Source organism: Pan paniscus, chromosome 5 (genome assembly GCF_029289425.2).
Source record: "Pan paniscus chromosome 5, NHGRI_mPanPan1-v2.0_pri, whole genome shotgun sequence".
NCBI lineage: Eukaryota > Metazoa > Chordata > Mammalia > Primates > Hominidae > Pan > Pan paniscus.
This window is the reverse complement of record NC_073254.2, coordinates 34,254,677-34,266,726: the sequence shown is the minus strand read 5'-3', so window position 1 is coordinate 34,266,726 and position 12,050 is coordinate 34,254,677. Positions and strand designations below refer to the sequence as shown.

Sequence of the window (12,050 nt, the reverse complement as noted above, 5' to 3'; positions counted from 1 at the left end):
AAAAATTTTATTTTATATATGTATATATTTTTATTATACTTTAAGTTCTGGGGTACATGTGCACAATGTGCAGGTTTGTTACATATGTATACATGTAGCATGTTGGTGTGCTGCACCCATTAACTCGTCATTTACATTAGGTATATCTCCTAATGCTATCCCTCTCTCCTCCCCCCACTCAACAGGTCCCAGTGTGTGATGTTCCCCTTCCTGTGTCCAAGTATTCTCATTGTTCAATTCCCACCTATGAGTGAGAACATGCGGTGTTTGGTTTTCTGTCCTTGCGATAGTTTGCTGAGAATGATGGTTTCCAGCTTCATCCATGTCCCTACAAAGGACATGAACTCATCATTTTTTATGGCTGCATAGTATTTCATGGTGTATATGTGCCACATTTTCTTAACGCAGTCTGTCATTGTTGGACATTTGGGTTGGTTTCAAGTCTTTGCTATTGTGAACATAGCAGCATGATTTATATTCCTTTGGGTATATACCCAATAATGGGATGGCTGGGTCAAATCGTATTTCCAGCTCTAGATGCCTGAAGAATCGCCACACTGTCTTCCACGATGGTTGAACTAGTTTACAGTCCCACCAACAATGTAAAAGTGTTCCTATTTCTCCACGTCCTCTCCAGCACCTGTTGTTTCCTGACTTTTTAATGATCGCCCTTCTAACTGGTGTGAGATGATATCTCATTGTGGTTTTGATTTGCATTTCTCTGATGGCCAGTGATGATGAGCATTTTTTCATGTGTCTGTTGGCTGCATAAATGTCTTCTTTTGAGAAGTGTCTGTTCATATCCTTCACCCACTTTTTGATGGGGTTGTTTGATTTTTTCTTGTAAATTTGTTTGAGTTCATTGTAGATTCTGGATATTAGCCCTTTGTCAGATGAGTAGATTGCAAAAATTTTCTCCCATTGTGTAGGTTGCCTGTTCACTCTGTTGGTAGTTTCTTTTGCTGTGCAGAAGCTCTTTAGTTTAATTAGATCCCATTTGTCAATTTTGGCTTTTGTTGCCATTGCTTTTGGTGTTTTAGACATGAAGTCCTTGTCCATGCCTATGTCCTGAATGGTATTGCCTACGTTTTCTTCTAGGGTTTTTATGGTTTTAGGTCTAACATTTAAGTCTTTAATCCATCTTGAATTAATTTTTGTATAAGGTGTAAGGAAGGGATCCAGTTTCAGCTTTCTACATATGGCTAGCCAGTTTTCCCAGCACCATTTGTTAAATAGGGAATCCTTTCCCCATTTCTTGTTTTTGTCAGGTTTGTCAAAGATCAGACAGTTGTAGATATGTGACATTATTTCTGAGGGCTCTGTTCTGTTCCATTGGTCTATATCTCTGTTTTGGTAGCAGTACCATGCTGTTTTGGTTACTGTAGCCTTGTAGTATAGTTTGAAGTCAGGTAGTGTGATGCCTCCAGCTTTGTTCTTTTGGCTTAGGATTGACTTGGCAATGTGGGCTCTTTTTTTGGTTCTATATGAACTTTAAAGTAGTTTTTTCCAATTCTTTGAAGAAAGTCATTGGTAGCTTGATGGGGATGGCATTGAATCTATAAATTACCTTGGGCAATATGGCCATTTTCACGATATTGATTCTTCCTATCCAAGAGCATGGAATGTTCTTCCATTTGTGTCCTCTTTTATTTCATTGAGCAGTGGTTTGTAGCTCTCCTTGAAGAGGTCCTTCACATTCCTTGTAAGTTGGTCTAGGTATTTTATTCTCTTTGAAGCAGTTGTGAATGGGAGTTCAGTCATAATTTGGCTCTCTGTCTGTTATTGGCATATAAGAATGCTTGTGATTTTTGCACATTGATTTTGTATCCTGAGACTTTGCTGAAGTTGCTTATCAGCTTAAGATGATTTTGGGCTGAGACGATGGGGTTTTCTAAATATACAATCATGTCATCTGCAAACAGGGACAATTTGACTTCCTCTTTTCCTGATTGACTACCCTGTATTTCTTTCTCCTACCTGATTGCCCTGGCCAGAACTTCCAACACTATGTTGAATAGGAGTGGTGAGAGAGGGCATCCCTGTCTTGTGCCAGTTTTCAAAGGGAATGCTTCCAGTTTTTGCCCATTCAGTATGATATTAGCTGTGGTTTTATCATAAATAGCTCTTATTATTTTTAGATTCCCATCAATACCTAATTTATTGAGAGTTTTTAGCATGAAGGCTGTTGAATTTTGTCAAAGGCCTTTTCTGCATCTATTGAGATAATCATGTGGTTTTTGTCTTTGGTTCTGTTTATATGCTGGATTATGTTTATTGATTTGCATATGTTGAACCAGCCTTGCATCCCAGGGATGAAGCCCACTTGATCATGGTGGATAAGCTTTTTGATGTGCTGCTGGATTTGGTTTGCCAGTATTTTATTGAGGATTTTTGCATCGATGTTCATCAGGGATATTGGTCTAAAATTCTCTTTTTTTGTTGTGTCTCTGCCAGGCTTTGGTATCAGGATAATGCTGACCTCATAAAATGAGTTAGGGAGGATTCCCTCTTTTTCTATTGATTGGAATAGTTTCAGAAGGAATGGTACCAGCTCCTCCTTGTACCTCTGGTAGAATTCGGCTGTGAATCCATCTGGTCCTGAACTTTTTTTGGTTGGTAAGCTATTAATTATTGCCTCAATTTCAGAGCCTGTTTTTGGTCTATTAAGAGATTCAACTTCTTCCTGGTCTAGTCTTGGGAGGGTGTATGTGTTGAGGAATTTATCCATTTCTTCTAGATTTTCTAGTTTATTTGCATAGAGGTGTTTGTCGTATTCTCTGATGGTAGTTTGTATTGCTGTGGGATCAGTGGTGATACCCCTTTATCACTTTTTTATTGCATCTATTTGATTCTTCTCTCTTTTCTTCTTTATTAGTCTTGCTAGCAGTCTATCAATTTTTTTGATCATTTCAAAAAACCAGCTCCTGGATTCAATGATTTTTTGAAGGGTTTTTTGTGTCTGTATCTCCTTCAGTTCTGCTCTGATCTTAGTTATTTCTTGCCTTCTGCGAGCTTTTGAATGTGTTTGCTTTCACTTCTCTCATTCTTTTAATTGTGAAGTTAGGATGTCAATATTTGATCTTTCCTGCTTTCTCTTGTGGGCATTTAATGCTATAAATTTCCCTCTACACACTGCTTTAAATGTGTCCCAGAGATTCTGGTATGTTGTATCTTTGTTCTCGTTGGTTTCAAAGAACATCTTTATTTCTGCCTTCATTTCGTTATGTACCCAGTAGTCATTCAGGAGCAGGTTGTTCAGTCTTCGTGTAGTTGAGCAGTTTTGAGTGAGTTTCTTAATCCTGAGTTCTAGTGTGATTGCCCTATGGTCTGAGAAACTGTTTGTTGTAATTTCTGTTCTTTTGCATTTGCTGAGGAGTGCTTTACTTCCAACTATGTGGTCAATTTTGGAATAGGTGTGGTGTGGTGCTGAGAAGAATGTATATTCTGTTGATTTGGGGTGGAGAGTTCTGTAGATGTCTATTAGGTCCGTTTGTTGCAGAGCTGAATTCAATTCCTGGATATCCTTGTTAACTTTCTGTCTCGTGGATCTGTCTAATGTTGACAGTGGGGTGTTAAAGTCTCCCATTATTATTGTGTGGGAGTCTAAGTTTCTTTGTAGGTCTCTAAGGACTTGCTTTATGAATCTGGGTGCTCCTGTATTGGGTGCATATATATTTAGGATAGTTAGCTCTTCTTGTTGAATTGATCCCTTTACCATTATGTAATGGCCCTCTTTGTCTCTTTTGATCTTTGTTGGTTTAAAGTCTGTTTAATCAGAGACTAGGATTGCAACCCCTGCCTTTTTTTGTTTTCCATTTGCTTGGTAGATCTTCCTCCATCTCTTTATTTTGAATCTATGTGTGTCTCTGCATGTGAGATGGGTTTCCTGAATACAGCACACTGATGGGTCCTCTGTCTACTTTTTAATGACATTATTTGTTTGTTTCCTGTTGAGTTGAATTCCTTGAATATTCTTAATATTAGTATTCTGTTGGAAGAATCGTTTGCAAATATTTTGCCCATTCAATAAGTAAGTTGTCTTTTCACTCTGTTGATTATTTCTTTTGTTGTGCAGAAGCTTTTTAATTTAATTATGTACCATTTGCCAATTTTTGTTTTTGTTGCCTGTGCTTTTGAGGGCTCAGTCATAAATTCTTTGTTTAGCTCAATGTTCAGGATAGCTTTTTTTCTAGATTTTATTCTAGTATTTTTATATTTTGGGTTTTTCATTTAAGTCTTTAATTCATTTTGATTAGAATTTCATATATCTTGAAAGATAGGGGCCCAGTTCCATTCTCTGCATGTGGCTATCCAATTTTCCCAGCAGCATTTGTTGAAGAGGGTGTCCTTTCCTCAAAGATCTTGACTTTGTTAAATATCAGTTGGCTATAAATATGTGGCTTTATTTCTGGGTTTTCTATTTTTTTTCCATTGGTCTACATATATATATATATATATATATATATATATTTTTTTTTTTTTTTTTTTTTTTTAATATACCAGTGCCATGCCATTTTGGTTACTGTAGCTTTGTAATATATTTTGAAGTCAGGTCATGTCATGTCTCCAGCTTTGTTCTTTTTGCTCTGGATTGCTTTGGCTATTCAGGCTTTTTGTTCCATATAAATTTTAGGACTGTTTTCTCTAATTCTGTACAGAATAATGCTGGCAATTTAATAGGGACTGAACTGAATCTGTAGATTGCTTTGGGCAATATGATCATTTTAAATTCTTTCAATCCGTGAACATGGGGTGTTTTTCCATTTGTTTGTGTCATCTTCAATTTCTGTCATTAGTGTTTGGCAATTTTCCTAGTAAAGATCTTTCACCTACTTGGTTAAATTTATTTCTAAGTATTTTTTGTAGCTATTGTAAATGGGATTGCCTTCTTGATTTCTTTCTTGGCTAGATTATTATTGGTTTATATAAACACTATTGAGATTTGTATGTTGATTTTTGTATTTTGCATCTTAATTCATTGATCAAATCTAAGAGGTTTTGGTGAAGTCTTTAGTTTTTTTTTCTTTACATATAGGATTATATCATCAGCAGAAAGGAACAGTTTGACTTCCTCTCTTGCAGTTTGGATTCTTTTTATTTCTTTCACCTGCCTGATTGCTCTGGCTAGGACTTTCAGTTCTATGCTGAGTGGGAGTAGTGAAAGTGGGCATTCTTGTCTTGTTCTAGTCCTTAGAGGAAAGGCTTTCAAGTTTTTCCCATTCAGTATGATGTTAGCTGTGGGTTTGTTGAATATGGTCCTTATTATTTTGAAGTGTGTTCCTTCTATGTCTAATTTATTGAGAGTTTTTATCATGAAAAAATATTGGATTATTATCAGATGCTTTTTCTACACCTATTGAGATGATCATATGGTTTTTGTCCTAAATTGTGTTTATGTGATATATCACATTTGTTGACTTGTGTATGCAAACCCTTCTTGCATCTTTGTTATAAATCCCACTTGATTGAGGTATATTATTATTATTTTTTGATGTACTGTTATATTTGGTTTGCTAGTATTTTATTGAGGGCTTTTGTGTCTACGTTAATCAGAAACATTGGCCTGCTGGGCAGGGTGGTTCACACCTGTAATCCCAGCACTTTGGGAGGCCAAGACGGGTGGATCACAACATCAGGAGTTCGAGACCAGCCTGACCAATATGGTGAAACCCCATCTCTACTAAAAGTACAAAAATTAGCTGGGTGTGGTGGAGCACGCCTGTAGTCCCAGCTACTCAGGAGGCTGAGGCAGGAGAATCACTTGAACCCGGGAGGCATAGGTTGCAGTGAGCCAAGATCACGTCACTGCACTCCAGCCTAGGCGACAGAGCAAGACTCCATCTAAAAAAAAAAAAAAAAAAAAAGAAGGAAAGAAAAGAAAAAGAAACACTGGCCTGTAATTTTTTTTTCTTGTTGTGTCCTTCTCTGGTTTTGGCATCAGGGTGATGCAGGCCTCATAGAATTAGTTAGAGAAAATTCCTTCCTCTTTGATTTTTTGGAAGAGTTTCAGGAGGATTAGTGTTAGTTCTTCTTTGCATGATTGGTAGAATTTGGCTATTAATACATTCAGTTCTGGGCTTTTCTTTGTCAGGAGACTTTTTATTACTGATTCAATCTTGCTACTCATTACTGGTCTGTTCAGGTTTTCTATTTCTTCCTGATTCAGTCTTGGGAGGTGGGATGTTTCTAGGAATCTATCCGTTTTCTCTGGGTTTTCCATGTTGTCGGCATATAGTTGCTCTTAATAGTCTCTGTATTGTTTTATATTTCTGTGGTATTGGTTTCCATGTCTCCTTTTTCTGACTTTGTTTATTTGGGTCTTCTCTCTTCTTGGTTAGTGTAGCTAGTGGCTTAAAGCAATCAACTTTTTTTTTAATTGATCCTTTGTATTTTTAAGTCTCTATTTCATTTAATTCTACTCTGATTTTCATTATTTCTTTTCTTCTGCTAATTTTGGGTTTATTTTGTTTTTGCTTTTCTGTTTTCTTGAGATGTGTCATTAGATTGTTAATTTGTAGCACTTCTACATTTTGATCTAGGGGTTTATTGTTGCAAATTCCCCTCAGCACTGCTTTTGCTGTATTCCACAGGTTTCGGTATGCTGTTTTTCCATTTTCATTTATTTTAAGAAACTCTTTGATTTTCATTTTAGTTTCTTCATTGACTTCGTGGTCATTCATGAGCAAGTTGTTTAATTTCTATGTATTTGTATCGTTTCCAAAGTTCCTCTAGGTATTTATTTCCAGTTTTATTCCATTGTAGTCTGAAATGATACTTGATATGGTTTTGATTTTTAAAAATTTGTTGAGACTGTTTTGTGGCTGAACATGGTCTGTCCTAGAAAATGCTTCATATGTTCACTTGTTGAACAGAATGTTTTGTAAATGTCTGTCAGTTTCATTTAGTCTAAAATACAGTTTAAATCCAATTTTTCTTTGTTGCTTTTTTTATTTAGATGATTTGTCTAGTGCTGAGAGTGGGGTATTGAAGTACCCTACTAGTTTTGTGAAGTACCTCACTAGCAATATTAGCTTTATGAATCTGGGTGCTCTAGTGTTGGGTGCATATATATTCAGAGTTTTTATATATCCTTTTGCTGGATTAATCCTTTATCATTATATAGTAACCTTCTTTGTCCTTTTTAAAAAAACTATTCTTGACTTAAAGTCTGTTTTATCTGATATAAGTATAGTGACTCCTCCTCATTTTTAGTTTCCATTTGTGTGAGTTTTTTTTTAATTCCTTTACGTTTAGGCTATATGTGTGTTTAATGGTAAAGTGAGTTTCTTGTAAACAGCATATAGTTAGATTGTATTTTTAAAATTCATTCAGACATTCTATATAAGTGGAGAATTTAATTAATTTATGTTCAAGGTTATTATTGATATTGCAGCTTCATTCCTGTCATATTGTTAATTGTTTTCCAGCTGTTTTATATATTGTTTTCCAGTTGTTTTATATATTCTTTGTTTCTTTTTCTCTTATTGTTTGTCATTGTGATCTGTTTGATTTCTGTAGTGATACCATTTGAGTCCTTTCTCTTCCTTTTTTGTGTGATCATTTTACCAGTGGGTTTTATATTTTGTGTGTTTTCATGATAGTAAATGTTGTTATTTTGCTTTCGGGTATAGGACTACCATGAATGTTTCTTGTAGGTCTGGTCTAGTGGTAATGAATTTCTTCAGTATTTGCTTTACTGGGAAAGACAATTATGAATAATAATTTTACTAAATATTGTGTTCTTGGCTGACAGGTTTTTTTTTTCCCCTTTGACTATATTATCACGTTCTCTTCTGGCCCGTAAGAATTCTTCTGAGAAATCTGCTGTTAGTCTGATGGGACTTCCTTTACAAGTGACTACAGGCTTTCTCTTGATGTTTTTAGAATGCACTCTGTATCTTTGATGTTAGAGCATCTGACTATAATGTGCTGTGGAGAAAACCTTTTTTTCATTGTATCTGCCTGGGATCATTGAGCCTCTTTTATCTGAATTACTAAATCTTTTGCTCAACTTAGGAAGTTTTCATCTGTTATTTCTTTAAATTGGTTTTCTTATCTTTCCTCTGCTTTTTTTTTGTCCTTGGGGATACTGATAATTTGTATATTTGGTTATTTTATGTTGTCTCAAATGTCATGAAGCCTCTGCTCATTCTGTTTTATTATTTTTTCTTTATTTTTGTCTGAATGGGTTATTTCTTTTATTTTTTCAACATTTATTTTAAATTGCAGGCTACATGTGCAGGATGTGTGGGTTTGTTACACAGGTAAACATGTGCCATGCTGGTTTGCTGCACAGACCAACCTGAATGGGTTATTTCGAAAGACCTGTCTTTAAATTCTGAGATTCTTTCTTCTGCCTGATCTAGTCTATTGTTGAAGCTTTCAAATATATTATGTATTTCCTTCACTGTTTTTTTCATTTCTAAAATTTCTATTTGGTTCTTTTAAAAATATCTATCTCTTTGGTAACTTTCTCATTTGTATCCTTAATTAAAATTTTTTTTAAATATTGTTTTTCAGAAGTTTCTTGTGTCTCACTGAGCTTCTTTAAAATCAATATTTTGAATATTTATCTGGCATTTTGAAGATTTCTGTTGACTGAGATCTATTGCTGGAGAATTATTGTGTTTTTTTAAAGGTGTCATATTTCCTTGCCTTTTCATGTTTTCTGTGTCCTTATGTGGATATCTACCCATCTTGTGTAATAGTCACTTCTTCCTATTTTTAAATTTATTTTTGTAGGATAGAACTTTTCCTAAAGATATATCCATGGTGTTGGTTGAGTACAGCACTTTAGCTTTGATTCTGGGTGCAACCAGTAGTGTAATCTCTGTGTGATTTCTTTGGTTATAAACAGTGTTAGTGCTTTCTGTGATTTTCTCATGGGGGTTAGGGTGCAGTCATTTATGGAGGTTGTGGTGAATTTGTGGGGGACTGGGAAGCCAGATGGGCCAATATTCAGACCCTAGTGGTGGCAGTGGTGGGCTATGCATGCCTGACTTTGAGCCCCAGGGCAGTTTACGCTGGCAGCTGCATTGGCAGTTAATGGTGGGCCAATTCTTGGGACTCCAGGTGGTTTGCTCAGGTACTGGTAGTGGCAGTGGTGGGCTGGGGGTGGTTGAGCAGGTTCTCAGGGCTCTGGATAGCTAGTGTGGTGTGTGTAATGGCAGTAGCAGTGGTGAGATGATACTTCAGGTAATGAGTGGTGGTGGTGGTGGCTGTGGTTCACTTACCCCCATAGCCCCAGACGCTCTGCTCTCAGGCTCATCTGATCGCTGGAGCAGTAGTGCTGTAGTGCCATGTTGCAGGGGGTGAGGGACCTGCCTCACTCATGAGCCAAGGCAAGAAGGCTACTCTGCCAGTGGTGTCACAGTTGCCACTTACCACCCCAGACAGGTAGTTCTCTAACTCATCGGCCCCAGCCTTTGACAGCAGCAGAAGTGGGTGTGTGGAGGAAGGGTAGGGGTCCTGTTTCCTACCTGAGTGCCCAAGCACAGAGGCCACCCCACCTGTGGGAGTGGATTTTACCCTTCGCTTACAAAGGCAAGCACAGAGTTTGTGCTGCTTCTGGGGGGTGGGGTCACTCCTCACAGTTTTAGACAGGCAGCTCTTGGACTCTGGAAAGCACATGCTTTGTTTTGCTCTGTCTCGAGGGCTGCCTTTTGGTGCACTTGTACCATCTCTTCTCCAGTGAGTAGCACTCCCTGTGGACTAGAGAACTGAGGACCCTGTAGCACCTTTGGGACCAGCCAGCTCTGTGCTGCTGTAGCCCTCCTAGTAGACACTGGGAAATGTCAGTGAGAGCTCCCGGGGTATGGAGATATGGGGGCTATTGTTCTCAGGGTAAGATGGAGTCCCCTGATGGCTGCGTTCCCCAAATGGCACCCTCTCCACAGCTGTTCAAGTATTGGGGTGGGGAGTAATTGGCCCAGTGCGAGTTTCCTGTCTGGTGCAATGACCTCACAGGGTCTCCAAACTGCCACTCATACTTGTATGACTGTACATATGGGTAGAGGAGCTCTCCTGCAGTTCAGATGGCAGGAGTCCATGGCAGGGATGTGGGGCAACAAAGCTCTCTTGCTAACTCTTACCCAGCAATACTGAGCCACCTGAGGTGAGGCTCCTGGCCAACCTTGGTTGAGTGGTCACTTGCTTCCTTCCCCTTCAGTGCCTCAGATGTTTCCTGTGAGTTCTTTGTTGAGTTCTGGTGTTCTTTACTAGATATTCTATTTGGGGTACAACTGTCTATTCATAATTTTGGTTCTTCTTTCTGGAGAGGGTGGATGTCTGATGTCTCTAGTTAGCCATCTTGAATTAGAATCTAAGTCCCCATCTTCAATTTCATTTTACTGTACCACCTCTGTGTGTGTATATATGTGTCCATATACATATATATTTATTTATCTACCTCTGAACTTTTTATTGGCCTCCTGGTCCCCAAAGGGTACTCTGCTTCTGCTGGCTTAATGTCTCCAAACTTTGGTGTCGTTGGTCTCAGACACCACTTTGCCATCCACTATCTGGCTGGTGGTGGTCTTTTGGATGGTTTGCATGGGGTTGCTGCTGTCCAGGGTATCACCAAGATTGAAGTCCTTGCCATCTTCCAGCAGGAGGCAGTAGGTGGCGATCTCAGCCTCCAGCTTGCTCTTGATGTTCAGCAGGGCCTTGTACTTCTGGGCTTGGCGAGCTGTCCCTCTGCCCGGGTCTGTGTTAGCTCTGACTCCAGGTGCAGCAGGATCCCGTTGAGCTGCTCCATCTGCAGGGCATAGCAGGCCTCCACCTCCCTCAGGCTGTTCTCCAAGCTGGCCTTCGGATTTCTCATCAAGTCCAGGTCGATCTCCAAGGACTGGACTGTACGTCTCAGCTCCATGAATGTCATCTCAGCAGCTCTAACCTTGGCGGACTGCATGGTGACCTCTGTGGTGCTCTCCTCAATCTGCTGAGACCAGTACTTGTCCAGCTCTTCTCGGTTCTTCCGAGCCAGCTTGTCATATCGGGTCGAGATGTCTGCTATGATCTTGGCGAGGTCCTGAGATTTGGGGGCATCTACCTCCATGGTCAACCCAGAGCTGGCAATCTGGGCTTGTAGGCATTTTACTTCCTCTCTGTGGTTCTTCTTCATGAAGAACAGCTCCTCCTTGAGAGCTTCGATCTCTGTCTGCAGCTGCAGCCATTGATGACATTGGTGTCATCAATGACCTTGTGGAGCCCATAGATGTCGCTCTCCACAGACTGGCGCATGGCCAGCTCTGTCTCATACTTGACTCTAAAGTCATCAGCAGCAAGACGGGCATTGTCGATCTGCAGAAAGATGCGGACATTGTCCACAGTATTTGCGAAGATCTGAGCCCTCAGGTCCTCGATGGTCTTGAAGTAGTGGCTCCAGTCTCTGACCTGGGGTCCCTTCTTCTCCAAGTGCTCCCGGATTTTGCTTTTGAGCTTCCGGTTCTCAGTCTCCAGACTCCTCACTCTGACCGCCAGGCGGTTGTTCAGGCTTTGCATGGTTTCCTTCTTGTTCTGGATGCCTCCCATTCCTTCCAGACCCCTGGCCATCCCTGCGCCAGGTCCCCGGACCTTATGCCGTCCCGGAGGCTGGTGGAGCGGGACACGGACATCCGGGAACCAGAGCCCCCCGGCGCCTGCATAGAGGCTAGCCGCGCTGCTAATTGGCAGAGCCTGTAGCTGGGCCCAGGGACCAGTAGTTAGTGGAGAAGGTGGAGCGAGTGGTGAAGTTCATGTTCTCCGGGGTTGGGGGAGGGGTGGGTGGAGAGCGAGAGGACAGGACTCAGGCTTTGCCGACGACCGAGTGTATATATTTATTTATGTATGTTATGTAAATGTGTATAGCTATCCATTCATCTATCTAATTTGTAGTTATCTATTGACTTTACCCATGTAATATAAGCAACAATTTATGAAACTAAACTATAAATACAGTTGGACAGTAAAGATAAACATCAAAAAGAAAAAAAGTAGATATATCAAAGATCATTTAGAGAAACAGCAGAAATTTGACAGGAATTCGTGATTGGTTGGTTGCTATTGCTAAG

At 39.6% G+C, this 12,050-nt stretch overlaps 1 pseudogene; it reads right to left on the bottom strand.

Annotated features, from left to right (window-relative positions):
* Window positions 1–10,463: 10,463 nt before the first annotated feature.
* LOC100967937 (keratin, type I cytoskeletal 18-like) lies at window positions 10,464–11,737 on the bottom strand (annotated as a pseudogene).
* Window positions 11,738–12,050: the final 313 nt, after the last annotated feature.